The following is a 17,457-nucleotide window of genomic DNA, read 5'->3' as shown; positions in this document are numbered from 1 at the left end:
TTCATAGTTAGAAGACCCTTAAATCTTAAATTTTATTTTTAAAGCCTGTTGTACCTTGACTTATTCTATAGTGACTGTTCAAGGATAGATACTGGGGAGAACGATTTTTCTCATCTTAGGTTTAAAAAAAAAATCTCATTTTCAGGTGCACACATCTGATCACTCTTATGAAAAAATCTCCATATATACATGTACAACATAAAAATAGCGAAATCCCTAGTGTACAGATTTATATCCATGTAATGCGTGTACTGTCCCTACGTGCATATGGGTACAAACGCATCAGAAGTTGTTCTAAATTCTGTTATAAGGTACAGTGGCGTTTTAGTGTCTTTTTTATGACACATGTCCAGAAATATCAGTCAGTTGCAGACTGACACACCACTGTGGTTGTAATCACATATTTGTGTAGTTAAGTCAAATTATGCTACTTCTATGATGCATCGTTCTTAATTTATGACATACGAATCACTTACGAATGATTACTCGTATATGATATGTAAATTTATGAAGAATTTAAAAGAGATTCAGTGACTTGTGTAGAGACAACTGATCTGTATTTGTGAGGTTTTAGACTATGACAATGCTGATTATAAATATGATGTGTAGTGTAGCAGATTCTTGTTGAAGTTTCAGAGGGAGGCAGCCATTTTCAAAACAGTGTAATTGTATATAAACCTGTTACCACGTTTAGACATGTACAGTAGTATCCTCCTCCAATTTGGAAAATTGAGCATACAGATCCTCTACTTTATTATGTTCTCAGTAACTTTGCTGTAGTCGCTGACTTCATCAAATACCATTTAAAGTTATTGCTTCAGCTGCAGAACCCTGTTATATTTTTGTTCAACAACTGCTACTTTACTAAAAAACATTATGGCTGGCCTTTACTAAGGCCACATGAGCTATTTAAAAAAAGAGTACTGATTCTTACAATTTTCTTTTCTTTTCCCCCCTGAGGCGAAAGTCATTTTAGAATATTCTTTCAAATGGCCAAAGAGTTTTGGTTCCCTGTATTGGAACATAGCTGGTGCAGTATTTAAAATAATTATTTTTTGTGTTAATGGTTCTTGTATTATATTTTTTCTCTCAGACTACTTGGGAGGGTTGTGCAGATGCTTTGCTTCACCCCTTCCTCACTTTGGTGGCCATTTTTCTGGCAGTGTCAGTTTCAGCACAATGTTATTTATGTAGGTTTTGAATATGGAAAGAACACTTGATAGAAGGGAGAAAGAAGAAGTTAGGAAATGTATGCATAGCATAAAAGTTCTTCGCATTCACTCCCGCTTAATTATCTCAAAACCCGAGAGACGCATGGAAGCTATATATTGTGTATNAAAGTTATTGCTTCAGCTGCAGAACCCTGTTATATTTTTGTTCAACAACTGCTACTTTACTAAAAAACATTATGGCTGGCCTTTACTAAGGCCACATGAGCTATTTAAAAAAAGAGTACTGATTCTTACAATTTTCTTTTCTTTTCCCCCCTGAGGCGAAAGTCATTTTAGAATATTCTTTCAAATGGCCAAAGAGTTTTGGTTCCCTGTATTGGAACATAGCTGGTGCAGTATTTAAAATAATTATTTTTTGTGTTAATGGTTCTTGTATTATATTTTTTCTCTCAGACTACTTGGGAGGGTTGTGCAGATGCTTTGCTTCACCCCTTCCTCACTTTGGTGGCCATTTTTCTGGCAGTGTCAGTTTCAGCACAATGTTATTTATGTAGGTTTTGAATATGGAAAGAACACTTGATAGAAGGGAGAAAGAAGAAGTTAGGAAATGTATGCATAGCATAAAAGTTCTTCGCATTCACTCCCGCTTAATTATCTCAAAACCCGAGAGACGCATGGAAGCTATATATTGTGTATAAAATGTACACTGAGTTTTTCTGTACAAAAAATCTACGACAGATTTGCTACTATTATCATCTGTTGAGTTACTTGAAATGCAGTAAGAACGCATGTAGGGCATCATGTAATGTATCCTTTATTATTAGATAATCCCATTTAACTTCGTCCTGTTTGTCTTTCTGGGGGTATCAACTCGGGAACAGGCAAAACGATTTTCAATAACTCTCATGTGGACAGGTTTTACTAACATTTATAGTATACACATTCCAAGTTTGGTTAAAATATTGCCAAAACAGGGGACACTTACCATCCAGAGCTCCTTGCGCTTTTGCGCACATCTCGAGCTAAATGTAAAGCTATTCTTGTTAGTGAGGGTACATAGGATTGGGAGCCGTAGAGGCTCGCATATTCTCTAGGCAATCAGCTCACAGATGGCGGTAAGGTTGTAAGCCTTACGCGCCGGCCACTCTTTACCCCAGGAAGATACCCGGTACTCATTTCTGTTAGAGGCTGAGTCGACCCCAAGGCCATATTGTGTCTGGAAGAATTAGGTCTACTGAAACAGAAATCCAAAGAACTCATCGGGAATCGAACCGGCGACCTTCCGGCTTGTAGCATATTGCCTCAGGCACCTGAGCTGCCGCGTGCCCCAACATCCTGATCGTAATTTGTTGATATTTATTAGAGCACGAACTGTATAGAGGAGTGACAGAACTGTTCCCGTAATTTCCCAATTTTTTAGATTTTAGAGGTAAAAAAACTGAGCCGAATTGCAGTCATTGTTTCGCTATGCGTACACATCCTAACTTGTTTTGATACTGTTACAGTAGTATCGTGTTAACAGAAAATGTCCAGCCTACAATATTAAAAAGGCGCATCTGAAGTTAACAGTACGTATAGAGACAGCGACCGAGTATTGTCTCTCACGTTAGCTGCGGTGGTGGTGATGAGACCTGGATATGTGATAACATGTACGAGTAGATACTGCCATGTCAGCAGTCTGCCTTGCAGGGATACGCGCTCGGTTGGCCGGGTAGCCACTTGTTAGCATCGCGTTACTCGCATCTGCAAGCAACAAGCTGTGGTCGGTAGGAAAGTTCTCACGTAACATTCGTGCGAACAGGGGTGTAGTGCTAAAAATAACTATTCTTGGGATGTCTGGTAGGCAGATTCGGGTTGAAGGAAATTGCCATATACGAGCTCGTTCCTTGGCCGTACTGAGTGACATGTTTTAACTTGCAAACGGAAAATTGAAGGATAGGAACTAACAAGATATACGCACTTAGTAGAGGCTGAGTCATTGGCCTATAACAGACGAGGCCTGAAATTAAGTTATATATAAATTCTGAGATTGCTTGGTTTTGGGGCCATGTACATTTTCAGCGTTATAAAGAACAGATCGTTTCGGGAGCTGTATCTGTTTCTGTCATCAGGTGAGTGGGTGGGAGACACCTGCTTTTTGGTCCCGTTACATTGAGCTAATGAGCTGTCTTCAGTCAGTGGGTGTTGCGTTACCTAGAATACTGAACGATGGACAAGTACAAAAACTGAGAAGTCGTGAGTGTTCATACACTGAAGTCAGAAAATTTCGTAATATCTATAGTATAATTCGTTTGTGCATGCATTCACTGCTTTTAAAGTAGGTGCCAGAGAAAAATATCCGACACTGAAACAGCACCAGGGAAGGATGCTGGCCAGCCCTTCGTTGTTCATCCATCCATTAATCAGTCAATCAATCAATCCAGTCCAATCCAATTTCAATCCATCCATCAGCGGTTTCAGGCAGTGAAAATTGTCCTCCCCCAGAAATGTGATATAAACAATTTCAAATACATTGAAGGGGCATATCGATTTAGTAATAATGATAATAATTACATTTTCATATCGATGAGCCAGGATAGCGTAGTCGGTATAGCGACTGGCTACGGGCTGGACGACCGGGGAGTCAGTGTTCGAGTCCCGGTAGAGTCAAGAATTTTCTCTTATCCACGTCGTCCAGACAGACTCTGGAGTCCACCCGACAGGTACTGAGAGGGCTTGTTCCACGGGCTTACAGCGGCTGGGGTGTGAAGCTGACCGCTCTCCTCCAGCTAGTGCTGAGATAAAAAAATGTGAATCTGTACATCCACTCCCCCATACGCCTTTATGGGGTAATGCTTATTTTGTTAAGCACAGGGACGACTTTTATCTTTTACTTAATATTCCCACACCACGTAACAGACCTGAGTTCGAACCCCTTCAGTCTGAATTTAAGGACCATGGCATGAAATATCTTGATTAAAAAAATCGCTAATTTATTTGACATACAAAAATTATGATTTTGCTAGTTGTGGCATGATTAATACATGGGTTGTGTGATCAAAGAGTAAATTAAATGTGTTCTGTTGCTTCGTGTAGGCCCCGCTGTTTCCGGCTTTAGTTCCGTTCCCCGCCATCAACTGCGTAATAAATTGTAAAAATTTTGATAGGTTTCCGCGGGCGCAAAGTAGTTCGCCTGTTGGATTGATGTCAGTAAATAGTCGTGTTTGTTTGAGATGAGCAAATCCGTACAAATTCTGGAAGCTTCGGCTTGGCGCGAAGTAGTCCGCCTGGCGCATTGATACATGTGGAGAGTTCTGTTCATCCTTCTGATGAGCAAGACCAGACACCGCCATATTTCAATTAGTTGAAGACGCAATATTAGACAATCCATGTCTTTGTGATAATATAAGGAGGCTGGACGGCACTTTTTGATATACTGTTAAGTGTTTTTCAACTTTACAATAGGTATGTTTTACGGAATAGAAATAAGTATGATTTAAATGTGAACCATAAAGGCGCTGCAACGGCTTTAAGGCAAGGAATATTTTAGAAGGCGACGCCATATTAATCTTGTTTACTACTTTCCTTTGTACGTAGTTTTAATTACGAATTTCGTTAATTTTTTATCGAATCAAATAATATTAAATAACAAATGATAATAGTAATTAAAATTTATTTAATGTAATTAATTACGAGGGTGAGAGTTGATGTTTAAGACATAGAGATGATATCGAGAGGTACAGTTTCTCTCGCTGCATGAGCTGAAAGAGCCACTGGCCACATTTGCTGTGCAAGCGTAGGTCGGGCAGAAGTCCGCCATTACGAGACGAAAGTAGAAAGTTTACGTAAGTGGTGTGAATTCTTGTTCTTGAAGTGAAATGACAAGGTTTGTTGTTATATTTCGAGTTTAAAAATTCATGAAATTGTATAGCAACACAGGCTGCTGTATAATATTTACGTTCCGAAATGTAAATTTTGTAACTGACCCCGCACATGGGCGTTGTGTGTGTCCAAACTTGCTGCTTTTGCATTGCAAGTAAGTGATACTAGAAGACGGTGATGTTGACTGGCATTTTTCTTTTTTGCAGCAATGTCAAATTGTAGATTAAATAACATTTACGTGAAAGTACAAGAGGACATTGAAGGACGTAGTGCAAGTGCCGGAAAGGTTCACCCCTTATGCATTCATTCAACATTTACGCCCCAACCACGTCATAGCATGATCAGCGATGTGATGTTGTTTGAACTATGGTATGTAAATGTGCTAAATACCGAAAGTTAGAAACGTGTAGGTGAAAAAATATAGGTTCTTGTATTGTCAGTAGAAAAGACGGTGTATGAAAGTGTTTATAAGTGGCTTCAGTTTGGGTTTGTGTGAGAATTTTCCATCACGTTTTGCCGAAATCAACGTGGTGCCACCCTAGTGCTAGTGGCAGATTTGAATGCATTTAACAACCGTACTTCCAGTGAAGAATGAAAATAAAAGTATCTTATGTATAGGACAGTTGTTAGAAAAAATTTAATAAGATTTCAGTATTTTTTTTTTCACATCAAAGAACTTAAATTTATTAATTGATGTCTTGAATTTAAAAAATACTAAGTAGCTGTGTGTATACAGACTTAAGAATCCTATGGTAGTAGCAGTATTGTTGTTTCTTGCACAGACAGTCGCTATGGTGAGCTGGGGGAGACCGTGGATGTTTGTCTTATGAGCTGATGATGAAGTTCGATGAAGAACCGAGACCATAAATGTCCAGGTATGATTATATCTTCTGCAGTTGGGCAGAGGTATTCAGAAATACATTTTCGAATTTACTTTCAAGAGAACTTGCTTCAAATTCTGTTGCAGTTCAATAATGTGTTAGAGGAACCCAATTTGTGTTTCAACTGCTCCAATACAAGACATTTGTCGTATTTCACCAAATGTAACTTTATTATTCCAAAATTATAATGTGCTCCAGGCTACCCAAATTATAGCCATTGTGCTACTTGTTAGTGTAAAAATTTGCCCCTGTTCTGCCAGAATAACAATTTTCTGTTGGGTTATTAATTTATTGTGAAGACTTATTTTTAATGTAAGTACAAAATTTTTACTTCAAGGAATATTAGTCTGTTCATTTGTACAGAAGGGAAATTACATTTCTTTTTATTGTCTAAATACTATACAGTCTTAGGAATGGCAATATGCATGCATAGACGTATTGAATATGTTATTAGATATTTTTACTCTTTGGTATTTCCATAGTTATTAAAAAATTTCTGCTTGAACTCATGGCCCCAGCTTTTATCTTGCTTACGTATTTCACAGCACGTAACATTTTTATATTGTGGAAGGAATAATGTGCTCCCAGTTCCCATAATCAGAGCCACAGTGCTACCCACCACATCTGTTGCATTTGGATGTACTTCACTTGTGATGTATTTGTTAGTTTTGACTTTTAAGATGCACACATTTTTAACTTTAAAGAATGTGAATCTATTCATTTGTAGAGAAAGTATATATTTTTTTTTAAATTAACCTTTGGGACATACATATTAAGTGAAAAGAATATAATTAATTTTCTTTAATGAGATAGGTCCAATTTTTCGAAATTTAATTTTAATGTTGACAGAATATAAATATATTTATCTGTACAGAAAGTATATTTCTCCATATTTTACTTCTAAAGCATATGTGAACACTTCTATAATTAAAAGAAGAATATAAATGTCTCTGTTTTAAAGAGATTACATTTTGCTTTTTGAAATTTGTCATTGAAGATTTAAGTATATCTCATTTTACATAACAGAGAAATAGTCAATGAATTTTATAAGAAACATTAATATTTCAGAATTTAAACATGGTGATTTGTTTGGTATCATGTCAGAATGAGATTGCAGCACACGCACGCACATACACATACTCAGTTCTTGCTCCTCTCTCTATATATATTTCTTCCTACTATGTCCACCGTCCTGCCTTTTTTACAGAAAAAGTAAAGTGTCTTAATTTAGGTGAATTCTTGAAGAAATGGTTCAGCAATCCACTTCATAAAACTTTTGTTGTGGTACAGTATATTAACAAATCTGTTCATTCAATTGGGGTCAAGCTTTCCCCATGCTTAATCAGTGACACTCCACAGCTTGAAAATATATTGGGGGAGTGGAGATATAGCTCTAGTATTCACAATATTCTACTTGATGGAGGTTAGTGGTGAGCTTCATTCTCTTGCCACTTTAACCCCATGGAAAGATTTTTCAGCGCCCATAGGGTAGAAGGTTGAGTGGGCTCCAAAGCCAGTGTGGATTTTGTTCAAAAGTGATATATCTTGCCACTGCCAGGAAGCAAACCCCTGTTCCTTGGCCATCCAGTCCAAAGGCATTCACTGTATTGACTGAACTATCTTGGCTTCCCTTCCCTTCCCACCTACATTTGTAGGAGATATTTAATGCAGCATTGAATTAGCCTTTCTACTCAGCTTGTAGCCTGCAGATGAATTTATCAATTTCAAATGATGAACAGCCATATTTAACTCATGTGCATGAAGGAACTTCCAGAAAGGTAGGTGTATACAGGAGATGATGCATTTAAACCTCTTTTTACCTGGGTGATTTGTAATAATACAATTTGTGTGTGCTGCATGAGTGTCTCTATAAGTTGTTTTTCGTTTTTGAGTGTGCTGCTATATAAGTCATGTGTGAAATGATGCCTTGTAGTTTGGCACGCAAGAACGGACGTTCAAAATTAACCTGCTGTCGCTTTGTTGATCCTGCTTCCGTGAAGATGAAGGTAGCAGGTTCTTCTGAAACATTAGAACTTATATACCAGACAACTTGGTCACGTTCCAGAAGACTCTAAATCTTAATATTTTTATACTTATTTTGAGGTGTAAAAACTTTGTATCAATTCAAAGAATATACATGTCATTTTTGAGAGAGAAACAAGTCTGTCACCTGCCCATTGTATTTAACATAAAAATAATTACATTTACATATCGATGAGCCATGACAGTGTAGTCGGTATAGCCACTGGCTACGTGCTGGACGACCCGGGAGTCAGTGTTCGAGTCCCAGTAGGGTCAAGAATTTTCTCTTCTCCACGTCGTCCAGACCGGCTCTGGAGTCCACCCAACCTCCTATCCAACAGGTACCGAGGGCTTGTTCCACAAGGTTAAAGCGGCTGGGGCTTGAAGCTGACCGCTGACCTCCAGCTAGTGCTGAGTCCAAAAAATGTTAATCTGTACCTCCACTCCTCCATACGCCTTCATGGAGTAATTCGTATTTAGTTAAGCACAGGAACGAATTTTACCTTTTACTTAATATTCCCACGCAAAGTGACAGACCTGAATAATTATCCTGAGTTCGAACCCCATGTGTTTGAATTTAAGGGTAATGGCATGAAATCACTTGAATTGAAAGAAATCGCATATTTATTTGATATACAAAAATTACGATTTTGCTAGTTTCTTTCAGGATTAATACTGGGTTATGTGATCGAAGAGTAAATTAAATGACTTTAGTTGCATCATGTAGGCCCCTCTACTTCCGGCGTAGTTCCGTTGCCCGCCATAAACTTCGTAATAACTTGTGCAAATTTTGGTATGTTTCCGCGGGCGAAAATTAGTTCGCCTGGTGTATTATCAATGGAGAGTTGTGTTTGTTAGAGTTGAGCAAATCCATACAAATTCTGGAAACTTCCGTCTGGCGCCAAGTTTCCCGCCTGGCGCATTGATACATGTGGAGAGTTGTGTTCGTTCTTCTGATGAGCAAGACCAGACACCGCCATATTTTAATTAGCTGAAGACGCAATATTAATCAATCCAAGTCTTTGTGATAATATAAGGAGGTTGGACGGCACTTTTTGATATACTGTTAGTGTTTTTCAACTTTACAATAGGTATGTTGTACGGAATAGAATTAAGTATTATTTATAAATATCAGCAAGAAAGACACTGCAACGGCATTCCTCCAAGTTATATTTTGCAAGGGTGCGCCATTTTAACCGTTTGTAGTATTTCCCTTTGTACGTAGTTTAATTACGGAATTTAATGTTTATTGGATCAAGCAATATTTTATATGCAATAATAATTATAATGTTTCTCTAATGTAATTAGGCGTATGGATGTTTAAGTTTAATAACTACAGATTATTTCCAAAGTAGAGTTTTGCACGTTACGTAAGTTCAAGACCACTGCTTGGGTCTATAAGCGTAGCAAGGTACAGCAGTCCGCCATTACGAGACGAAGCTGGAAAGGTTACACAAGATACATGAATTCTTGTTTTTGATGTAAAATTTTAAGACTTTTGAAATATTTTTGAATTGAAAAGGGAGAGAAGTGAGTGAAAACCTAGTTGTATATAAATATGTTTTCGAAATGTGTATTTCGTAGTAATGTTCATCCTCATGGTAAGGCGTTACGTGTGGGAACATTTTGGTGGATGGTCTTGCATTGAAAGTAAATACAAATTAGACTGTGATCGTGACTGGTGTTTTTATATTCATGCATTGTGTGCGAAGTAACACGTCATGAATGTGTAAAGAAAGTGATAATTTTAAATTAAGGAAGAAGGAAGGTGTGTGAAAGTGTTCTGAAACGGCGTAATCTTGGGCACATTTACAATTTTTTTTATCTTCCACAAGACAAGTGTGATTCCTCCACCTGTAAGCCGTTTGTTCAACGAATTTTCGGTTTCGATTTGTAAGTTATGATTTACAATGCTTGTTCATGGTTTTCATGTAAATCGGATTATTTTACATTGCTTAAAGAAAATTGTTTTAGTTGCAAGTGATTATTGCATTACAGAGCAGTTAGGGATAGTTTCTGTCTACATTTGTAAGAAATAAATGCTTTACCCACAGTTAGATAGTTACAGTGCTGAGCCCTTCTTGAGAAGCCATATCTGCAGCAACTCGAGAATTTCCCAGAATTTTATGGAACCTGAAGGTTCGTTACTGTGTTCAGAAGAGCCCTCCACTGGTCCCTATCTTGAGCCAGATCAGTCAAATCTATACCATCCCATCCCATCTCTCAAGAATAAAAATATATTTACTTATGATTCAATTCTTTAATTTTAATTAATACCTAACAGTTGTGTATGCAAATTTTGGAATTCTATGGTAATAGCAGTGGACCTTGTGATTCCACAGAGACAAGAACAGCTGCCACAGACCATGGGAGTTTTCTGTGTGGATATGAGAGGATGACGAGGGAATGTGATCAAGAGCTGAGACCATGAGATATACAGGTAGGTCGTCTTATGCAGTTGGGCGAAGATATCTGCAGTGGTACAATTTGTTGTTACCTACTTGAAACAGATAATATTTCCTAGGTGATAGTGTTTAATATTGCCTTCATGATGAAGACATGCCTGTTTAAACTCGTGTCATAAACGAAATTTATGTTTCATGTCTGTATTTCAATAAATTAGTTCTAATGAAGTTCCCCCAATTTCCTTAATCATATCCACAGGCCCTACATCATACTAGCCCATTTTGCTGCATTTGTCTACGAAGTTTTTTTTTTGTTTGTTTGTTTGTTCATGAATTACAATTCTTTTTGGATACACGTTCCATGCAATTTAATGTACGGATATATGTATTTATTTGCACTAAAGTTGTCAACTTGTAAGACATATTCTCTAAGTTGAGTATAAATGTACTCATTCCAACAGGAAATGCATGTAATTTCTCCAGATTTTGCATTAAGATTTTTTTTTTTTGTATATAGAATATAATTTTTAATGAAAGTAATTTTTTTTTTAACTTCAATGATTCAAGTAGCTGATATTTTACCCCACAGAGTGTAAGTCTGTCTATTTTGCCAGAAATATTGTTTCAAAATTTGGACAAGTTGACTGCTAGACTGCAGCACTCTCACATAGTTCTTGCCTGTCCTGATATCCTATGTTCCTACAATGTCCATTGTTATACTTTTCACAGAAACCTGGAAGGTGTTCACTCAGATGCTGTGCTGGGATGTCAGAAGACTGCTGTAGTTCCAGTTGCAGGTAAGGATTAAAGATTATCTGCATCATCCACAGTTGTGCACAACAATCTTCAGATGCAAAATATGCAGCTGTAGCTGTATCTGATGTAACGAGGCAGAGTGGGGTAGATATCGTAGGAGTTTTCTAATTTTGAATCCTGGAGCCCACCTAAATTGTTACATCGTGGCACCCCTATTACAAAGAGCTATCAGTCAATGTCTTTTTATTGTGAGATTAATATGAAGCAAATACTCTATAGGTAAATTGCAAGAGACATTAGATAATCCATTAGGAAGTACAAGTAGTAACCACTGTGTTGTAAAGAGTCTAACATATATTCTGTGACATAAAGCAGTTAATTTTTGAAGTAAGAAAGTGAGCCCTCCAATTCCATGAGAGAGTTGTCATGGCACAGTAAAACTGTGTTAGTGCCTACAGGAGACAATAATATGTTTAAGGCAGCAGTGTATTAGTCCTTTTTACTCATTTAACAAGAAATTAACCACATATATAGCGTGTTACACTGAGTGCCATGGGATGTATGTATTTCAGTCTTTATCTATGTAAAATCCCTTTGACTACTGTGCTATATTCTGAGGCAAGGTAAAGTGGTCTTCAGTCTCCGCATTTTTGCAACATCCTGACAGAGCAGTCACTTAATGTCTTACTAACACATGTACACTCCCCTCCCCACAGTAATAAATCACAGATTTTGTATGGTAAATGAAGTTAACCACTTGTATGGATATGTACATGAGTTTTGAATGTAATGTGAAAAGTAAAGCTATCCCTGTAACAGACCCTGAAGGCCCATAGGGTTGAGATGAGGATCCCACATTTTCCAGACATTTTGCTCAAAGATGGCAGTAAGGTTGTCAGCCTTATGCGCCAGCTGTGCTTTACTCCCCAGGAAGATTATTTAATTCCTGGTACTCATTTCTGTTAGAGGCTGAGTCCACCCCGGGGCCATAGTGCAGCTGGATGGATTAGGTCAACTGAAAAAAAAAATCCAGTGACCTTCCGGCTTGCAGCATAGTGCCTCAAACAACTACGCTATCACTCAAAATCTAACTATAGAAGAAAAATTATAAGCAGAATATCTAAATTGTATGTAAACCTATTACTGGATTTGTGAGTTTGAGGCCCTAACAATAGTGACTGTAAACACTATGTGTAATGTAGCATGTGTTTATCTGCATTTTGGAAGAAGACTGCAATCTTGAAAATAATTTTATATCTAGCTACTGCCATAGTACTCAGTGCTCTGCTCCAGGTTGTGAGACTATAAACTTTATTACTGTATAGAAATCCCTTTCAACAAACTGACTTGATTTTAAGATCACACAAGTGACTGGGTGATGCCATTGAGGGAAGTTAACATCCAACAGTATTTAAGATAGAAGGATTTTATTTTATTTTAGTTTTGATGTATTTTATTATTTCATTGTCTTAAAAATAAAACAGATGAATGCCAGGTCCCACCCTTCCTCCCATACCTCATGCTGGTGCCCCATATCAAGGTTTTATTTTAATTTTATTTTTTGTTGTGTTTTGATTCATTCTGTCTCAAAAATAAAGCAGATGAATGCCAGGTAATTCTATCTTAAAAATAAAACATGTGAATGCCAGGTCACCCCTTCCTCCCATCCCTGATGCTGGTGCCCATATCAAGATTTTATTTTAGTTTTAGTTTTTGATGTATATTATTATTTCATTCTGTCTTAAGAATAAAACAGATGAATGCCAGGTCCCACCCTTCCTCCCATAACATGCTGGTGCCCCATATCAAGATTTTATTTTAAGTTTAGTTTTGATGTAAATTTTTTTACAATTTCATTCTGTCTTAAAAATAAAACAGATGAATGCCAGGTCACCCCCCCCCCTTCCTCCCATCCCTGATGTTGGTGACCATATCAAGATTTTGTTTTAGTTTTTGATGTAAATGTTCTACAATTTCATTGTCTTGGAAATAAACAGATGAATGCCAGGTCCCACCCTTCCTCCCATACCTCATGCTGGTGCCCCATATCAATATTTTATTTTAATTTTAGTTTTGATGTAAATTTTTTACAATTTCATTCTGTCTTAAAACAGATGAATGCCAGGTCACCCCCGCCCTTCCTCCCATCCCTGATGCTGGTGCCCATATCAAGATTTCATTTTAGTTTTAGTTTTTGATGTAAATGTTTTACAATTTCATTCTGTCTTGGAAATAAAACAGATGAATGCCAGGTCACCCCTTTCTCCCATCCCTCATGCTGGTGCCCATATCAAGATTTTATTTTAATTTTAGTTTTTGATGTAAATGTTTTACAATTTCATTCTGTCTTAAAAATAAAACTGATGAATTGCAGGTTCCCCCTTCCTCCTATCCCTCATGGTTGTGCCCATATCAAGATTTTATTTTATTTTTGGTTTTTGATGTATATATTTTATTATTTCATTGTCTTAAAAATAAAACAGATGAATTCCAGGTTCCCCCTTCCTCCCATCCATCATGTTGGTGCCCATATCAAGATCTTATTTTAATTTTAGTTTTTGATGTAAATATTTTACGATTTCATTCTCTCTCAGAACAGGTGAATGCTAGGTCCCCCCTTCCTCCTATCCCTCATGCTTGTGCTCGTAGTATGTGTTGCCACTTCATACAATTTTCTCCTGCACACCTGCAAGCCAGAGAATGCCCTGCAATATTTATCACTGACAGGTTGTACAGGAACGCCGTTCATTCATAAGATTGTAGTGTCTTCAGACTTGCAGGAAGATCATTATAGCCTTCATGTATGAGGAATGTGATAGTCCCAAATGTCTCAGTCCAAGACTTTCTTTATGTGAACAAGAAAGCTGGGGTACCACATCTGTAAATATGTCAAAAATGTTAAACAGGAATTGAAATACAGATAAATGGTAATTTGTCTGTGTGATAATGTCTACATTTCATACTAAATATTGTCAACTTTATTTTACTCTTAAATAATTAAATCAGTTACTGCATTGAGTTGATGTAATTGTTTCTTGGCCACTCAGTAAGTGGTGTGTTGACAACCTGGCCCTGCTACCTATTGAGAGCCAGATCAATACATACCTTTCAAATCCTATTTTTTTAAGAGTCATTTTAACTTCCAGTCCATGTTCAGGTCTACAGAAATGGGCTATATGTGAAGTTCAAGCCAGCCTTTGACATTTGTAATATAATGGAAAATGGAAATTATGGAGCAGTTCGTTGAGAAATTTTATTTTTTCCAGACTGCAGAAAATTGTAGGCTGAAATGTACTTCATGATGCCATTTTCAGACTCCCCTAAACTTTGGATTGAAATTGGCTAATCGTGTGTTATGCATGCATCGAAACATTCCTCCAACTGATTCATAACATGTAAAAGGTAGTCTGATTAATTAAGGGGGCGTTAACATAATCTTTAAAAAAAAAATTGAAATTTTTTGTTTGTGTGTTTAAAGTAATGATAGTTCAAAGAATCGCCCTTTAATTTTTTTTTTTGCGAAATTCAAAATTTTACCCACCCCCTGATGCATTTAAAGTCCACCTTATCAGGAATTTAAATTCCTGCTTGAGGGAGCTTTTGCGTTTTCCCAGAAACTTCAGTTTTACTGATATAAGTACCTTTTCTCAGAAACTAATCAAGCTATTTACTTGAAATTTCTGTGGTTCATTGTTATGTATGCTAGAAGAATCTCAATCATTTAGAAATTTAATTTTAAGAAGAACTTTTTTTTTAAATAATAGGCAATTAGATATTTATATAATTTGTTTAAAAAGCTTAGAATATGGAATGAGGCAAGATGCAATTACTAAATGATTAACTTTTTTAAGTACTCTTTTATTTTTCTAAATGTAAGAAAAGTTTCAGATGTTGATAGTAGGTAGTTAATGAGAAAAGGTACATTGTTTATTGTAATGTGTTAAATTATAACAATTACAGAAGAAAATTCTGGATATGGTATATCACAAGACCAGACAAATGAATAAGCATGCAAATATTTGTGAAGATAGCATGAAAACCTGATTTATTCGGCAGACTTTAGCAGACTGTGATTTTTATATCATTGAAGGTTAATGTTCCCATAAGCAGCCCTCATGTATCCGTATGGTTAAGTGCATGTTCAGATCCACATTTTGACCCTAGCACAAGCTGTAGGTAAGTGGTCAGCACGGCCCCGACACCTCCCAACCCTACATTACGTTGTATACGAGGTTACTTGAACAACCGGTCTGGACGACGTGAAGAAATAATCTTTACCCCCTCTATCGAATCCGTAGTCAGTCACTATAACGACTATGCTATCCTGTCTGATCGACTCCTACCATGTTACAAAAGATTTTCAAAGCAAGGTAAAATTCGTGAAAATGAGATGCTAAATATGTTTTATGTTGGTACGATAATAATAAAACTACAGATCTGAATGAGTATTCTAAGTTTAAACCCCAGCCGTCCGAATTTAGGAATAATAGCTTCATTTCATTCATTTTAAACTATATATACCTGATTGTAGCCTGATTACATGTTTCGTGGAGACAGCTGTTTCCTACTTTAATCAGGGCTACCAATGTGTGGTGTGAGAGAGCCCTTTTTCAGATCAAGAGCTATTCACGCCATCTTTCAGTCTGCTGATTACGGAATACGAAACAATTTAAGGTTTCCTGATGATTTAGGATGTTTGGGGGGTGGGGGTTCGGCAAATTCGTTTGGTAATATTTTCCAACATTACAATCTGTAGGTATGCTATTAGGACTACAATGAAGATTGATTTCAGTGTGACCAACAAAGACGCTGCAACTGCGATATTCCAACAGGAATGCCAGACGGCGTCGCTTAAGACGTATTTTTCAGTGTCACTGTTACGCATTTTGCTTAACATTAATTTTGATAGAAATGTATATTCAATATAATAATAATAAAATCCCTGTACTTAACTAATAAGCACTACGTCGTGAAGGTGTATGGGGGAGTGGATGTATACATCCTCATTTTCGTGTCCCCTGAATTAGTTGGAGGTGAGTGGTAAGCTTCATGACCCAGCAGCTTAATCCCCGGTACCCATTGGATTTCTTTTATTTTTATTACTAGTGGGGCGGGACTATGTCCCTTGTACTGCGGCCACTTCTGGCTTACTGTACCAGCCCCAGATGATAGGTGAGGGTGATTGTGGAGAAATTGGTGGAATTAGGATTGGCAGGGGAAACCGAAGTACTCTGAGAAAACCTGCCCCAGCACCACTTTGTCCACCACAAATCCCACTTGACCAGACCCGGGATCGAATTCGGGTCGCCGCGGTTGAAGCGCGCGACTAACCGCTTGAGCTATGACACGACCCTACCCATTGGATACGTGGTTGGGTCCCAAAGCCGATCTGGACGACGTGGAGAAAATTCTTGACTCTGTTGGGACTCTAACTACGACACATCGGTTGTCCAGCCCATAGCAAGTCCCTATCCTGGCTCAATAATTATTATTGTTTCCGGAACGTGATCACGCGTTACAGACTTCGCAACAAATTATTTAATAGCCATCGTAGCATACGCTACGTGGTTTCATGGCAGCACTGGCGTAGAATGAGGGAGCAGTTCGACATTTCGAGACAAGGCATGCAACTTACGCAACAGATACGAAATGTTGCTTTCNGAAATTGAATATATACCACTTTAACTGGCGTATGGCAAATGAACTGGTTTGTTTTCATAAACTGTATCTGTATAGCATGGTAGTGGCGATCACAGTGGCCGCGTGGTCTAAGACATGAAGTGTCTTCGCTCGATCGAACGCTGGGATCGTGGTTTCGAATCCCACCTAGGGCATGGATGCATTTATTCTGTTTCTGTTACCCTGTGTGTAGGTAACGGCCTTGCGAAAAGCTGATCACTCGTCCAAGTATTCTTTACCGTTTGTGTAAAAATATATTACGAAACCAAAAAAGAGGCCAGGGCCCAACAAAGGGCTGTAGAAGGCCGTGCCATAGCTCAAGTGATTAGTCGCTGGTTTCCCACCGCGGCGGCCCCGGTTCGATCCCGGGTCTTGTCAAGTGGGATTTGTGGTGGACAAAGTGGTGCTGGGGCGGGTTTTCTCAGAGTACTTCGGTTTCCCCTGTCAATCTTCATTCCACCAAATTCTCCATCATAATCACCCAGGGCAGGCTACAATAGGCCAATCAGTGGCCGCTGTGCCGAGTGGGACCCAGTTGGACTCCAACTCCCAATTAAACGAATATTAAAAAAAAAGGCTGTAGAGCCATTGATGAATGAATGAGTGGCATGGTAGTATGAAGCAACTAGTTTAAATATTTACATTACACACAAATTATATAATTAAACAACTCCGTGAAAC

At 37.8% G+C, this 17,457-nt stretch overlaps 1 long non-coding RNA gene across 3 annotated transcripts; it reads left to right on the top strand.

Moving 5' to 3' along the window:
- The first annotated feature begins 4,511 nt into the window (after nt 1-4,511).
- LOC111866309 lies at nt 4,512-13,296 on the top strand. 3 transcript variants are annotated; one of them, XR_002843117.2, is made up of 7 exons: nt 4,512-4,616; nt 5,240-5,402; nt 5,816-5,908; nt 10,279-10,376; nt 11,071-11,138; nt 12,423-13,105; nt 13,223-13,296. It is a non-coding gene; the product is annotated as an uncharacterized LOC111866309 (long non-coding RNA). The 3 variants fall into 3 exon arrangements; XR_002843118.2 differs by lacking the exons at nt 12,423-13,105; nt 13,223-13,296 and adding an exon at nt 12,064-12,101; XR_004513193.1 differs by lacking the exons at nt 12,423-13,105; nt 13,223-13,296 and having other exon boundaries at nt 10,601-11,965.
- The last annotated feature ends 4,161 nt before the right edge of the window (nt 13,297-17,457 follow it).

Source organism: Cryptotermes secundus, unplaced genomic scaffold (genome assembly GCF_002891405.2).
Source record: "Cryptotermes secundus unplaced genomic scaffold, Csec_1.0 scaffold1413, whole genome shotgun sequence".
In the NCBI taxonomy this organism is placed as follows: domain Eukaryota; kingdom Metazoa; phylum Arthropoda; class Insecta; order Blattodea; family Kalotermitidae; genus Cryptotermes; species Cryptotermes secundus.
The sequence above is the reverse complement of the archived record's forward strand: the minus strand, read 5'-3'. Positions and strand labels throughout refer to the sequence as shown.